Here is a 17,435-nt window from a genome sequence, read left to right as displayed (position 1 = left end):
TAACTACAGTCTGCACTACCAAAAGTCACCTGAGCACAACTCTTAACATATGGCTCAAAACAGCTCCGTGCAGCCAAACACTAAACACAACCCTCACTGAGATAACACACACTGTCACTCACAACACACTGAGAGGAAAAACACTAACATCAAACACCAATACACAAAATACTAACTTTATATCTTTACAGTTTTAACAATTTCAGTGATGTCACACCAAGTAATGTTTTCTTTAAAGAATGATTTATTTATTGATATATCACAATATTTTTTTTAGAACATCATAATTTTTTAGGGTAAATGAAAATTAGCAGTTTGCTTCAGTTGTCTGTAGTAATTTACGGAATTACAGTAATGAGAAAAAAGGTAGAAACTTAAAGTACATGAAAGGTAATATTATATATAAATGAAATATATATATGAAATTGGAATTTATATTTATATGAAATTGCAATCAGGGGTGTATTCCAGAAAGCAGGGTTAACTTACCATCAGATTAACCCCGAACTTTGGGTTGATCAACCCCAAACTTGCTTACTCGGGGTATGTCGGTTCCAAAACACAGTTTAAGAGTTAGGTCAATCAACTCGCTGAAAGTAACCCAGAGTTAACGCGCGCTCACGGTAACAACATAAAGTAGGTATGATGACAAAATTTTCAAAAACCCCAAAACTCTAAATTTATCACATGACTAGACAGAGCAGACATTCCCATTTGCAAAGAAACAAGGATTGTAAAAATCTATTGAGTATTGAGAAAGTTATGATATTTTTAATATTAGAAATCAGGGGAAAAAGTTATATATGGATGTCTATGAAATGTGTGTGACCGAAATGCTGCTTATTCACAAGTTTTTGCTTGTAACTTTCTCATTTTATCAGATATTTGCATGAAATTTTAACAGAAAGTAGAATTTTGTTAGTACTTTCAAAATAAATTTAAACATTTACTGTTTTAGTTGGAATGGGCATCAAACTTTAGTTGGAATGTGCATCAGACCCATGGTAACCATGGTTTTTAGAACGATACCGGCAGTGGACTTTCTGACAGAACGTTCACTGTAGTCTATTAATAGATACGCGACTACCAAATTTCCGCGGTTTATTTAAATACCTTCTCCACCATAGACTCAGAGTAAAATGTTTCAGGACCAAGATAAAATATATTTATTTGGGTCCATCTACCTTTCATTAGAGACCAGAGCTTAGTGGAAGCACACCGCCCGGTTGAAACTGACACAAACGTTTAAACAGTTGCTGTGAATTAAAAACACCTCCGAGTTGAAAGTTAAAAATATCAAACGCTTCCGGTGGTCGGACTTGACCTATTAATTGTCGTATTTAGTAAAAACATACTACAACCTTGCGGCGAGAAGTGGATATTGCATGACACACATTTAAAAGTACTGCGTGGGCTGAAACAGATTCTTCGACCCAGAAATTCGACGCGCGTGCCCGCGATGTCAGCATTGCTACATAAAGGCATTGTCAATGGATCGCAGATTTCACGAGTCACCATGGAAACGTCAGAGAACTTAAAAGTTTTTAAATGAGAAATAACATTATAAACTAATATTTTCTGGCAAAATCAACGTTTTATAATCGGCTTAGAAGTGCGTGATTACAAAACAGATCAAATTAATTAATTAAATAATTAATACGAACCCATTTTACCCCATTTAAGTCCAATATTATATGTGTCTCAACGAAAATACACACAATTTTATTTAAAATAATCTAAAACAATCTAAAATAATTAATATAGTCAAAATAATCATAGATTTTATATATGATTGTAAACATATGAATTATGAATATCTTTTCCCCTGTGAAAAGTAACAATGGTTTTACTACAGTAAAAAACATGGTTACAGTAAAACCATGGTAACCACAAAATAACCATGGTTTTCAAAAAAACATAGTTAAACGATGGTTAGTGTAGTAAAACCATGGTTCTGCTGATAGTAATCAATGCACAAAAAAAACATGGTTACTACAACTATACACCAATAAAACCATGGTTAATTTCATAAGAGTTGTGGCACATAAAGTGCAAATACATCATAAGGCTTATTTAAAGTTTGTTTTTTTTTTAGATATGATTGTATTGTGTAGGCATAAAATGCACTATGATAATATTCACTATATTGTACTTATTTTACTTCTGCTCCTTTGGGTGACCCTGTTTAGTTTTAGGACTTTCCTTGTATGACACTGTGTCACCATCTTTTTTAACATTTACTGATAGCTGATAGATTAATGCACCCTCTTTTAATTGTAAAGCTTCCTTACAGTCCTTACAGATTTTCAATAATGTTGTGTAATGCTTTTCATTACACTACACTAAGAATGATCATTCATTTGCATTGGACGATTAGGATCTGCTGTGACAGAATTGGAGAATAGAAATGTTACATTAGTGTCAATAGTAACATGTTGTAATATATGTCCTGTATCATCTAATATATGCAAATATCTCAATTTCCCTTTGCTCAAAAATGATAGCTCAGGAAAGCAGCTACAAAAGGTCAATTTTAAAGAAATAAAGGTGATTTAGAAAAACACCAACTATAGATCAAATGTAGAGAGAGGGCTAAGGATCTGAAGTGCATGTTTAAGAAATAAATATTATACTATGAAATATATATTTATAATTTCATTTCATTGTGTACATGATTCTAACTGATATAATAGAAAATCTCTGACCACTATGCCATGTCTGTGATTCAATTGTGTTTCACCTAATGAAGTCTGTGCTTCACCTGTGTCACTATGTGGGTCAGTGTTAAATCATGCCTGTGCTTCATGGGTGTCATTCTGTGGGCCAGGTCAGATGCACATGCCTATCAGAGACTGCAGGCAGGGGTAACTTCTATCCCTCAGTAATTATTATTATGATAGGCATCATGTGTTTCTATTTGTTATATCCATTTACTGTAACATTGCCACATTGTCACTTAAGTAACATAGGTTAAGATTCATTAATGACAATGTATTTGCACACACATTTATTATAACTTTAGATTCATCTCAAATTATCTAGTAAGTGAAAGATGAGGTTATTTATGAATTGACAAAATTGATATGAAAATGTACTTTATTGTTAACATTAATTAACTGATGGAATTATGTTTCATACATCCACTGATATTTGGAGATATATTACTAATGAACATAATTAAATGTATAGTATTTAGTCCGAACACAAGTATGAATAAATTTTTAATTAAATTTAATTAATAATAAAATTTATAGTAATTAGTCCAATCACCAATAACAATCCATGTTATTAAAGAAATAGTTTCTTTAAAAAAAATTCATATCACACATTTTTTAAGACAGCAATAAATATTCGCGACTGTAAATATAATAAAATAAAATAAATGCTTTAACATTGTAATATTATGCAAAATATATGCTTCCACGCCCGCTGTACGCTCGTCATAAGTGCACGCATGCGCAGACTTCCTCCGAAGCCTCGTTTTATTAACTAAAATGAACTTACCCTGCAACATAACCTGCTCCGGAGCAGGTTATCTTCAGAGAGTCAGTTGCTATGGTTACTTACATAACCCGAAAGTTACCTCCGTTTTTGGAACCGAAAGCAGAGGTTATCCGCTTACTTACTCCTAAACTTACCCGGGTAAGCCACATAACCAGCTTTCTGGAATACACCCCAGCAGTGTTTGAAAGGCACAAGGCTGAAATCAATTGTGTTTTGAATGTGTGATTCACAGTTTTGACAGCAGTGTGTTAGCATTTGAACAAAGTGCTGTAAATCCACAGTGTTGTGCAGGTTGTGGTTAAAGTCATGGAATAAGTGTGTAAAGTTTTGAAAACTGTGTTCAAGCAATGAAAAACGAACTAGAGTTTGGTCCACATGAACTGCTGCTGTGCAGACTGTAGTTAGAGTTTTGCACATGTGACTCCAGTTGTGCCCACTGGCGTTTAGCAATCGAAAAAAACTGTAAAGTATTTATTTAGAATTTATTGTGTGTGTGTGTGTGTGTGCGTGCGTGCGTGCGTGCGTGCGTGTGTGATATATTCATTTCAAGTTTCTTCTCACTTTTGTAAATAAAAACACATTGTGGTTGTACTTTTGATTTTGTGTCATTACTCTTAGTAAAGGCAATATAACAGTGCTTTTATACTTGTAACAAACATTACTACTAACAATTATGGTTACATCTGAATCTGCAAGTGTCTGGTTTAAATATATATATATATATATATTAACAAAATACGGAATCAGTATAACATATCAACAAATCATACTACAACAGAATAATAATTACAAATACTACCACTAAATAATAACAACAGAATTGGCACGGTGCATAACTTTTATTTATTCAAATACCATAAAGAAAATTAGTACATGTGTATTCCATAAACAACTAACAATTATGGTTACAGTTACATCTGAATCTGCAAGTGTCTGGCTTAGTGTATATATATATTTAACAAAATACTGAATTAGTATAACATATCAACAACAATTTATACTACAACAGAATAATTACAAATACTACCACTAAATGATAACAACAGAATTGGCACGGTGCATAAATACATTTTATTTATTCAAATACCATAACGAAATTAATACATGTGTATTCCATAAACAACGCAACTGCATGCGTTCAAGAATTTGATAAAAATAAAATATCACAAAATATTACAGAAAAGTGCCTTTGGCTGGAGTCTTTGGCGCGTACCTGCAATAGGAAACAATGTATTTAAAATAGGTCATTTCCGTCGCGTAAACTGTATAAACAATCAGACAGAAGAAAGATCTGTCACCAAACATCCGATTTCGCCTCTCTTCCTTCTCGTTTTCTCTTTCGCTTTTTCCTTTTCTCTTTTTCTTTCTTCCCCCTTCTTCCCCCCTTCTTCCCCAGCTTGGCGCAGCGCCTTAGACCGCTCGGCCATCCTGACCACTCCTTCCTGCAGATTAGCTCCAACCCTTATAAAACCTTGGTTACCTGTAGTTTCAGATGACTTTAACCTTTATTAGTTTGTTCAGGTCTGCTTGATTAGACCTGGAGCTTAACACTGCAGGACATCGGCACTCCATGTTGCCTACCCCTGCACTAGGCTATCTGTTTCAACCATATACGGTATATGCCCATTAAAAATTAACGCATTTCAATACAATGCAAACAAATACATTAAAGCAGTGGTTCTCAAACTGGATGTCGCCAGATGGTGCCAGGGGCCCCAGTTTTATAATATTTTATGAAATACATTACTTTATTATAAATTCTGTGTAATTAAACCTCAGAAAAATAAGGCTTCTAAACAAAAGCAATAAATTGTATAATTTAAAATGTTTTGTTTAATTCAAATTTTAAGTTTTAGAATGTTTATGTCAATCCACTGTACACAAGGGAGGCCGCAAAAAAGGTTTGATAACAACTGCATTAAAGAACCACATATGTGTACTACTGAGCATTAACATGTGTTCCATAGAGAGGAAGATATAATGACTAGTTGCCTATAAATATTGTAATGGTGCAAAAAGTCAAACTTCAGAGCAGGGCCGCTGGTGGCCAAACTTTTACAGTGGTGCCCTCTTTAGTTAAAAAACAACAAAATCACACACAACTATAGTATGTGTGAGAATACAAATATGCTATTGTTATCATTTATAATTGTATTTTGACAGCAACACAAACTACAAATATGCAATTATATATTATAGCTTAATATTTCTGCATCTGTACTTGTGTAGCTAATGGACTTTAGTATACTTTTCTTTAGTCAGTATAAATCCAAGCAATTTTGGAGAATTACTAAATGTCTTTCTTGTAAGTAAATTAAAAGTCAGGTTTAAGGAAACAGCTGATGTCTATTAACAAAAGCAAAAGTTGGTATGTATGGTTATGTGTTTCATTGATTTAACACTCAAGCATTCAGCTAAGTAGGTTTTGTTAATGCAAATAAAATTTAGGGCAGTTATTAGCATATACAAAACAACAATGTCTTTAGCCTAGATATCTTTGCCATGCTTCAAAACGCAACGCAGCACAATGTCATTTAAGTTGAACAACTGAAGTTACATGATATAAATTGGTATTGTTACACTATTTAAATCACACAGATGAGTTGGTGTCAGCAGACAGCTATATATTTACACAGGCTTGTGCATGTGAACTGACCTGAAAGTGATGCGCGAGTTTTATTTCGAACTTTTCCATTTGAAGACAGAATGCCGCGTTCTGTTACTGTACAAACAGGCGGATGATATCAAAGCATCGCGAGGGGAGACACTCTACATGCTTTCTAATCGCTCTCGCGGTTCTTTTATGTTTCTCTGTGCAGCGCTATCGAACAAACTTTTGATCATCTGCAGTCAGCTGGGGGGCGGGGATTGCGTACAAACCAATAGGGAGTCGGAATGGTGTATGTTTATACTTCTCAACCAACCACAATCTCATTCATCTGGATGATGCAATTTATCAAGATAGGTTTTTTTAACGATGACAAGCCGGAATGTAAAAAAGAAAACAAGTTGAAATTAATAGAAGTAACGAGGCGATTTTTAAAATGTAAGGAGTAGAAAGTACAGATAATTGCGTGAAAATGTAAGGAGTAGAAGTAAAAAGAAAAATAATTACTCCAGTAAAGTATAGATACCCAAAATATCTACTTAAGTAAGGTAACAAAGTATTTGTACTTCGTTACTTGACACCTCTGTCTGTAAGTGGTTTAGCTCACTCAAGGTAACAAAGTTGTCCACAACTTTCCAATACTCTGAAGTGTCACCACCCCAAATACATCCAACAACCACAGAATCATCAGAAAACTTCTGGAGATGGCAACATCTTTAGTTTATTACAGAGTTCATTGTCTGCAATATCCTGGATCACTGGTCTGCACATCTCAGGTCTTTTAACTTTGCAGTTAAAGAGGGTTTCAGATGGTAAACATGGTGGTGGGCCTCGTGATTCAGGCTCACAGCAATGGCTCGACCAGCAAAAAAATATCTGTCATCCCGCACAGCTGGAAAATAGCAGTATACATTGTTAAAACACTGTGGCTCAAAATAAATATAAAATGAATCTGGTCACCTTAATATTACTATTCTTTTAACTTAATACAATTATACATACAAAACGCATCTAGAGCCAAGTTCAAGTGTCCCTCAAATGTCTCAGAGTGAGAAAGTGCTTCCATTAGTAGCCTTAAAAACTCTCCACCAAGATCAACAGCCTCTTCAGTTGTTCCATTGTCATCAGAGAATTTAATTGACATTGTGTGGTTTGGGTTGTATGACATTTGCTGAAAGCCTTGAATAGCTCCATCAAGCACTGCAGCATGATTGAATTTGGACGTGCCTGTTTGTGTGATCTTTTCACTAAGTTCTTTTAAAATTTCTCTTATTGAGGCATCTTCTTGGGGTTGTCTTAAATGACAAATGCAGAGAAAAAAAAACAGAAAATGTTGTATGGACTCCAACAATTTTTCTAATTAGTTGGTTATAGCATATAAGACTACTGTAAACAAATGTTCCTAAAACAAAGGCTACACTTAGATTAAAAAATATCTAGTCCAAACATTTCCTATCGTAATATTTTAGTTGCATGACATATAAAAGGCACTTCTTTAACTCAATAGCAATTTTATTCATGAGTAATAGTAAAATAATGAAATCAATAAAATTATTATAAGCCTAAAAAATGTCGAATAAATCCAACATTATAAAGCATATAATTACAAACCACCTACTTCACATTAACTAACAGACCTTCATTATGACTTTGAAAATACTTTTCCAGATGATGATAATGTTAAAGTTCAGTAAAAAACTACAATTACGTCTGGTCCTCAATACTGGCCATATTAGCTGTATACAAGTCCTCATCTTCATCAGATGTGTCATTTATGAGATTAATATTAGTACCATAATAATTTTCCCAGGATCCTGAGGTGAGGCTATTTAATTGTGATGATGATGATTGGGTGCTTCTTGGGGTATCTTCTTGGTTGTTGGACAAGGGTTGGGCTCTTGCCGTCTTGCCATGGCACAGGACTCTGTTGGCTTTTTAGGCTGCGTACTTGCGTGTCTCGTCTCGTGTCTCCACCCCCTTGCTATCCCCGTTTATTTCTTATCATTAGTTTTTACCCATCACCTGTGTTGCCTCATTATCTTGTTTAGCATCATGATTCCTATTGAATCCTTTCGTGTTCATTGGTATTTGCTGTGTCATTTTGTATTGTTTATGTGAACAGTCTTGTGTAGACATCAAGTCAGTCAAGTCCTTTGTCTAGTTAGTCTGTCCAATTGTGAAAGTAACTGTGTCTGTATGTTGTTTTGCCCGCCATATAGGTTTTGTTTTCATGTTTAGCCAATAAAGTCTTTCCGTTTAACCTTGACACCGTCTGCAATTGGGTTCTCATCCGTCTATTCATGACAGAATGCAGGGGCGTCAGTTTGTGTTGAAAAGTGGTGGGGACAAAAGTTTAGATGAAAAAACATTACAGCAGGACTGGAAAAATATTGAATAACGGCGAATCAAAAATGGGCAAAGTGTACAGTAGGCCGGTCAACAACACAAAAATACTCAGCATAAACCCAACAAAGTCGACTGCACATGTAACAGTCCCTGCAACACCAGCTCAACCGAACAGTGCAAAAGCACCATACTGTAGAAAACAGCAGCATGTTAAGTCAATGATTACAATGAAATTCATAACATATGTAAAAGAAAACACACCATAAGCATACAACGCAACATATGTGACCCTGGACCAAAAAAACAGTCGTACACTGCAAAAAAATGAATTTCAAGAACAAATTTTCTTTGTATTTTAGTCTTGTTTTCAGTAAAACATTTAAAAATTCTTAAATTAAGCATTCTTGATGAGCAAAATGACCTAAGAAAATAAGTCTAGTTTTTAGACCGAAAATACCAAATGTTAGTGATTTTGTGCATAAAACAAGGAAAAAAATTGCCAATGGGGTAAGCAAAAAAATCTTTTTTCTTAAACACTAAATTCAGGAAAAATTCTAGAAAAAAATGTTTACCCCATTGGCAGGTTTTTTTTTTTGCTTGTTTTATGCACAAAATCACTTAAATGTGATATTTTTGATAGATTTTTGCTCATCAAGAAAAAGCATCTTAATTTAAGAATTTTTTGATATTTTTACTGAAAACAAGACTAAAATACTAATATTGTTTTTCTTGAAAATCTGACTTTTTTAGTATTTTTGTCTTGTTTTCAGTAGAAATATCTAAAAAATTCTTAAATCAAGATGTATTTTCTTGATGAGCAAAATGACCTAAGAAAATAAGTCTAGTTTTTAGACAAAAAAATATACAATTTAAGTGAGTTTGTGAGTTTTAAAAAAAAGAAATTTTATTTTTAGATTTTTTTCTCACCCCATTGGCAGATATTTTTGCTTGTTTTAATCACAAATTCACTTAAATTGTATATTCTAAAAACTAGACTTTTTCTTTCATTTTGCTCATCAAGAAAATCATCTTGATTTAAGAATGTTTAGATATTTCTACTGAAAACAAGACAAAAATACTAAGTAAGAAAGACTTTTTGCAGCAGGTATTGTTTGATTTTGCAGAACATTTTAATCAAATGCTTTCAAAAAGTGGTGGGGACAAAATCAGCCATTTCAAAAAGTGGTGGGGACATGTCCCCAGCGTCCCCAGTGTAAATGACACCTATGACAGAATGACACAGCCAGAACTAAAACCAGCAATGTAGTCGGGTATGTTTTACTTTTAAAAGAGCGTCTGTGTACATGTTTTATGTTTAAAAGTTTGTGTTTTCATGACTGAGTTTGTTCAAACACATACTGTTCATTGGGACTGATAATTTTAATCGCGTTGTGGATATTTTTGAACTTGAACTTCGTTTGCCATGGAATCGTGGTTCTGGCCTTAAAGGATAATTTCGGTATTTAACACTTTGAGTCTCATTTCTGGTTTGTTTTGGATGAACTACAGTGATGGACACAGAAATTTTGAAAATGGGTCGTGTCTTGACTTTTTGACTTGTTTAGAAGCGTCTCTTGACTGCTTCAGAATGGAAGTTAATGACCATGCACAAACATGTCATTAAAACAACACTTAACGTTCATTTTCAAAACACTATTGTACAGCTGTGACTATTCGGGAGAAAATCTGTACACCTGATATTGAGTTATTGTCAGTATCCCTTCATCCATTTTATTTGCCACCGGAATTTCCACAAGTTTTTATAACTGTTGTGTACATTCATCCTAAAGATAACAATGTCAATGCAATGAATATTGTATCTGATGTTGTTCAAGGACTTCAGAACATTTCTCCAGAGGCGCCGAATCTTATTATGGGAGATTTTAATCATGTGTCACTCAAAAAGGCCCTGTCAAACTTCCATCAATACATCACATGTCCAACAAGATATAATAAGATGCTGGACCTCTGCTATGGGAATATAAAGGGGCCATACAAGTCTGTGCCATTGTCAGCATTAGGATCTGCCGACCATAACTGTGTGCAGCTCCTTCCGATTTATAAACCTTTTTTAAAAGAGAAAAACCTCAGATTAGAGAAGTTAAAATGTGGTCTGAAGACTCTGTTGCCCGCCTGCAAGGGTGCTTCGATTGTACAGACTGGGAGGTGTTAAAAGACTCTTGTGAACAAATTGATGAATTGACTGATGTTGTATGTTCATATATAACCTTTTGTGAGGATATGATTGTGCCTACATGTAACTTTAAGGTTTTTCCAAATGCTACAACGTGGATGTCAAAATCAGTCAAAACTAGTTTGCAGAGTAAGAAGCTAGCCTATAAGCAGGGGATAGGTTTAGAGAGATGCATGGCAAGGAGAGAAAGTAGAACAGAGATTTTTAAAGCTAAGCAAGCATACAAAGTTAAGTTAGAGAAAAATATGGCAGACAATAATTTAGGCTAAGCTTGGTCTGGCATGAAGGAAATTGTGGGATTACAACACAATGTAAATTAGGGCACTGTATGTATAGAGGGGTTTTTAATCCAATATTGATCTTTCTAATGCTCTTAACAGGTTTTACTCGAGATTTGAATGTTTTAATTTTAAAGATAAAGTAGATGAATTACAATGCCTGTGTAAAGATGATTCCCACTTAATCTTGGAACAAGTAGCAGTGGAGAAATTTTTTCTCTCCACTAAGGTGAACAAGAGCCCGGGTCCAGATAACATATGTGTTAGAACCTTAAAGCACTGTGCAAAGCAATTAAGTTTTATTTTTTGAGAGTTTTAAGTTATCATTACAGACACAAAAGGTACCTAGCCTGTGGAAAGAGGCAATTATCACTGTTCCTTAATGTAATAATCCTAAGGTGCTTAATGGTCTTAGACCAGTCGCCCCTACCTACTTAGTTATGAAATCATTTGAGAAACTTGTGAAGACTGAGTTATTGAGTAAGTCATGCAATTTGCATATAGAGCAGAGAGAGGTGTTGAGGATGCTTCACTTGTTTTATTAAATTTACTGACTAAACACCTGGAGGGAAAGAATACACATGCAAGATAGTTGTTTATTGATTTTTCTTCTGCTTTTAATACTATTCAACCCCACATCCTAGCAAGAAGACTGCTTGAGTATTAAGAGTTGAATTATAACTTAGTGGGATGGATATTGGATTTTTTAACTAACAGAAGGTAAAAGTGAACAATAGTTTTTCTGATGTGTTAAGTGTATCTACTGGATCTCCCCAAGGTTGTGTTCTTTCACCTTCAATATACATTTTGTATCCTAACTTGTGTCAAAGCTTACATGAAAATAGAGTTTTTATTAAGTTTGCTGATGATACAGTCATACTAAGCCTGTTACTGTCACGATTTCGGTCTTTCGATCGCTCTGTCTTTTTTTCTCTCTCTCTGTGTTTGTGTTTTGACAGTTCCTCACGTGCGCGTCTGTCACCCGGGTGATCTCATCATCACTGATTTCCTTCACCTGCGTCACTCACCTGTTCCTCATTTACTCCCCAATTCATTTGGTATTTAGTCTCCCCTTGTTCCTTTGCTCCTTGCGAGTTCGTCATAGTTTTTTGTTCTTGTGTCCTGTCTGGATTTTGTGCCAGTGACTTTGCCTCACCGGCACAAAATCTCCAGTGTTATCTACATTATGCTCCCTGGTTACCCAGTGGTATTTTCTGTCTATCATTTGATCTTTATTCAAGTTTTGTGTCATCTGCATTTGGATCCTTGCCTCAGTGTGTTCTTCTATACAAGTCCTGACAGTTACAAGGGGATGAGTCTGGTCCAGGAGTGGAGGATTTTGTGACTTGGTGTGATGATTCTTATCTACAGTACAGTTAAATATGACTAAAACAAAAGACATGGTTATTGATTTTAGAACTTCTACTGTTGATCACGTTAATACAACTATTAAAGGACAGGTTGTTGATCGTGTGGAGAGTTACAAATACCTAGGTATAGTCATTGATTCCAAACTGACATTTAACTTGAATTGTGAAATGATCTGTAAGAAAGGTCACCAGCGTTTCAGTTGCCTTAGGAAGCTTGCCAAATTTCACATTGACAGACACATGTTTACATTGTTTTATTGTGCTTTTATTGAATCTATTATTTCTTTTTCCATTGTGGTGTGGTATGAAAGTCTGTCAGGAAAGAACAAAAACTCCTTAAACCAAATTGTCAAGTGGGCCAGTAAGATAATAGGAGTAAATCAATAGACTCTAGAACACATTTACACAACTCAGTTGTACAGGAAGGCAACTACTATTTTAAATAATAAGCTGCATCCCTTAAGTAATCGGTTTCATTTACTTTCCTCGGGTTGCCAGTTTGTGGCACTGAGATGGAAGACGAGACGCTACAGGAATACTTTTGTTCTTGTGGCAATTGGTTTTTTAAATACGAATAAGAAGAGAGATGTTTTATTATGTGATAGCTAGTTAACCCTCTGGGGTCTAAGGGGTTTTAAGGGACCTGGTTTCCCGAGCTTGGAACCTTCGCCCCGGGACAGCACGCCACACACGCATATTAGCAGTCCCACTCTATTGTCAGTGAGGCGAACTCATAAAACAGGGTTTTAGATGCGTCTTAATACAAAGTGCGTCAAATATGAGGCATTGTGTGTTTGTGTGTGCGTTTGGCCGTCAATCGCGTCTGACCAAGCACAATGAAAACTTTAGCGTCTGGAGATAACTTTTACTTACAGTCGAGAGTAAACAAGTAGATGTGATGTTTGCAATCGCATCTTTTATAAGAATACCACAAAGCGCGTCAAATATGAGGCATCGTGTGTTTGTATGTGCGTTTGGACACACGTCACACTAACAATCACACACACTCGCGTCTGTCTGGAGATAACTATATTTACAGGTGAGAGTAAACAAGTAGATGTGATGTTTGCAATCACATCTTTTATAATGATACCACAAAGCGCGTCAAATATGAGGCATCGTGTGTTTGTGTCTGGAGATATCTTTATTTACAGTTCAACAGAGGACTGAATGGCTGCAGAGACGGAGTCTCCATTGACTGTGGGGTTGACTAATGAATATGGATGATCTTTGCTCTTCTCTTCAATGGAGCGGGGCGTGGCTCATTATGGATAATGCAGTAACAGGAGAAAGATGGTACATCTCCCTCTTCTAATACAGTTAGCAACAAATTACAATATTTGTTTTCGATTTCGCCATGGAGTGTCAGTAAGAACACAGTCAGGAACCCCAGTTCAAAACTTTAATATCCAATAAAGGTTGCATGGATACAGGTGAATTATCATTTCTTGCATGTGTACATTTGTCTGTGTGTGTGTGTGTGTGTGTGTACCTGGTAATTATCACATTGTGGGGACCAATTGTCCCCACAAAGATAGGAATACCAGTGTTTTTGTGACCTTGTGGGGACATTTTGATGTCCCCATGAGAAAAGAAGCTTATAAATCAAACAGAATGATGTTTCTTGAAAATGTGAAGTAGCAGAAAGTTTTATGTGTTGGTTGGGGTTAGGGAATGGGGTAGGTAAAGGGAATAGAATATACAGTTTGTGTGTTATAAAATACATTACGTCTATGGAATGTCCCCATAAAACATGGAAACCAGAATGTGTGTGTGTGTGTGTGTGTGTGTGTGTGCGCACGGTTTTTAATTACAGACACACACAACACTGGATGAACTTAGGACAAACAATAAACACTTTAAATCTTATGAAACTAAAGTTCTCCTCAGGATCATCAGATCAATACTGTGCTCTGATTGGCCACTAGCTCACACGACTGATGCATGAGCGCTGTGGATATTTCTGTGACCAGCACGTGAGCGGTGCATCTATGTGAGTGTGTCTGATACACGGAGATCAAGTGTCCAGCAGAGGCTGCTATAATTCTTCCTTTTCTACAGCCACCCCTACATTTGCTGTGCAAATGTACTTCCACTACTCCTTATTTAGTCCGTCTTTTGGTTATCCTCAGGGATGAATGGTAGTTTGATAAGACGAGCCACTGGTCAGTAGTAGTGTTTGTTCTTTACCTGATCTCTACTGAGCGGACACGACCATCCGATCCAGGGTAGGTAGTTATTACTTTCCCAACAGGCCACTGATCCCGAGGAAGGTGGTGATCCACTATCATTCTTTCATCCATTTGATGTGTCTGCAGCGTGGGGAGGTAATTTTTGATGAAACTTGCCCACAATTGATCTGCCAATACTTGTGAGTGTCGCCATCTTTTTCAACTAAGTATTTCAGATTCGGGGTACACCACTTGGGGTAGTAAGGTAGTTAGGGGTTACTGGATCTGGATCTCCCACATCAGAAGAGACATATCCTAGTGAGTATATATTTGCATTGAGTATAGACGCAACATCTATGAGGAGTGTTCTGAGGACTTCCTCTGTAAGTGTTTGGGATCCTATTGTACTACGCAGAGCGGCTTTGACCGAACGTATTTCCCGCTCCCACGTTCCTCCAAAATGTGGGGCATTAGGAGGGTTGTACTGAAACTGGATTTTTTATGGTAATCAGGGGCAGGTGTTTCAGTTTGACTTCCCCTTTTAGCCAGGCTTGCAGCAATTCAGAGGGAAGTAGGGGGTCATTCCATTCTTGTTCCTTCTCCCACAACCGTCGTAGCAATATTTTAGCCCTGGTGGTAAAAGGTATGATGTAGCCTAGGGGGTCATACTGGCTTGCGAGGACCCGGTATATATTTCTCATGGTTACCTCTTGATAGGATAGAGAACAGTAAAGGTAATGAAGGGTGTCAGGTAAACACTGCCAGCTTAAGCCTATAGTCATCTCTTGGGGGTCTGACTGACTGTGGGAAATCCACAACTCCGTATTCTCAGATCTTGCTTCTTGGGGAGATGACTTACCACTGAGGCCTCATTACTTGCCCACTGATGAATCTCAAACCCACCTGTGATCAGTAAGGACCTTAATCCATCAATTAGCTAGTGGGCTTCCAGAGCAGATTGTGTGCTCTGTAGACAGTTGTCGACATAAAAGCACTGCTTAACTGACTGCTGTAGCTTATCCCCCTGCTGGCAGTGGTTGAAGACATGTCGCTGTAGTGCGTATGTGGCACAACAGGGGCTACAAGTTGTGCCAAATGGGAGGACCTGCCACTCGTACACATCAGATGGGTTTTTGGGTTTTAAGTCCCACACGAACCTCAAAAGGGGTTTATCTTCACTCAGGAGATGGACCTGATGGAACATCCCCTTTATGTCTCCACTTATGGCTACTCTGTGTTCTCTGAAGCGGACTAATACTCCAGGGAGTTAGGGACTTAATGGGGGTCCAGGTAGGAGCAGTTTGTTTAAAGTTTCCCCATTGTACATGAATGAGCAATTGAACACAACTCTGTGCTTACCATTGTGGGTTACAATATAGTGGGGCAGAAACCATTCTGTAGACAGAGCTGCTTCTTGAGGTGGTATTTTTGTTGCGTAACCAGCTTTCTCCAGTTTATTGATTTCCTCTTGGTACATGTTAGAGAGTTGCGGGTCCCTTGCTAATCAACGTTCTGTACTGCGAAGGTGGCAAATCACAGCCTCCTTTGGAGCATGTGACAGGGGCATGTTCTTTACTCTCAAAAGAGGGGTAGCTTATCTGTCAACTCCATCCACTGTCATCTGTATCGTCTGTGTCTCTAGCACGTTCAGTGCCTGTTGGTCTTGTTGTGATCTTACTACTGTTTTCTTGTTGTGGTAGGGGTGGATGTCCATTTGCCATAATCTTTTGACTTGGCAGTACAGATCTGCAAATGAAGAACTTACAGATGTAAACAGACACTGGGACACTGGGAGTTGGTCCTGCAGATGTTTGAATGGGCAGCCAAGGCCAAGGCTTGATGGCTGCTGGACCCCCAGAGTTTAGCTGTTCTGGTCTGCCTTTTAGACAGAGTTGTTGGACAGCTGTGTCGAGCAGGATGGTGCGCTCTGAGCCGTCATCAAGAACAGCAAGTGTCTAAAGTCTTGCTCTGATGATGGAGAGTGACTTTAACAACTTTCAGGAACACTTTTCCAACACAGCAGGGTTGATCTAAGTACAGAGTCTCTGAGTTATAGAGGCTACTGCTTTCATTGGTGACCTCAAAGTTCCTTTGGTTGATGTCATGGAGTATGGAAAGATGCTTGACTTGGCAAAGATGACAAGGCTGTTTTAAATCACAGTCTTTAGCCATGTGGGTACGTGCACATCTCCAGCAACGTTTGTTATCTTTATCCAGCTGACCTTTTGCTCCTTGGTTAATGCTATGAATGTGGTGCACTGACTGAGGTAATGTTCCATACTGCAATATGGACAGACAGCTTTGGGCTTTGCAGAACGTGCAACAATGAATTTTGCTTTGGGTTCTATGGCCTTCTTTTGTTCTATGCCATGCATTATGGTGGTTTGCTGACCTTGGCCCCGGATTACAGTCCGCTGATCTTGTTTTGTGACCTTCACACCATCAGTTGGGTCAAATTCCATACAGTTGGCTTCCAGCTGCAGCCAATCTGCAAATTCAAGTAGAGAGAACTTTGTTTTGTCTGGGTTTCGCTTAAGGTGATGCCGCCTGAATTGGGTTTGTTGTAAACGTGGCAGACGATTCAACAGATGTTTCACATTTGACCCACTGTGTAGCTCCTCTACTCCATCTCCTTTAAGGGCTTTGAGCATGCTGACTATAGCTTGGACTATGAGGGAGAAGTCGTCGAATGCCCGCTCATCACCAGGACGGATAGGTGGTAGGTTCTCTAGGGTATCAATTTCCCTAAGCACAAACTGATAGGGCCGGCCATACCTTCTCTCCAGGGCTTGCAGGGCATTAGGGTAAGACATAGTGGATTCTGCATGTGCTAACACTAGTCTGTGAGCATAAGGCACCTTTGCATGCTTCAGTAATATGGAGTACTTATAATGTTCTGATAGTTGGGGGTGGAGCAAATTATCCAGAGCTATACGAAGTTCCACGTACTGAGCTCTGTCCTCT

Source organism: Paramisgurnus dabryanus, chromosome 13 (genome assembly GCF_030506205.2).
Source record: "Paramisgurnus dabryanus chromosome 13, PD_genome_1.1, whole genome shotgun sequence".
Classification (NCBI taxonomy): domain Eukaryota; kingdom Metazoa; phylum Chordata; class Actinopteri; order Cypriniformes; family Cobitidae; genus Paramisgurnus; species Paramisgurnus dabryanus.
This window is presented reverse-complemented; position numbering follows the sequence as displayed.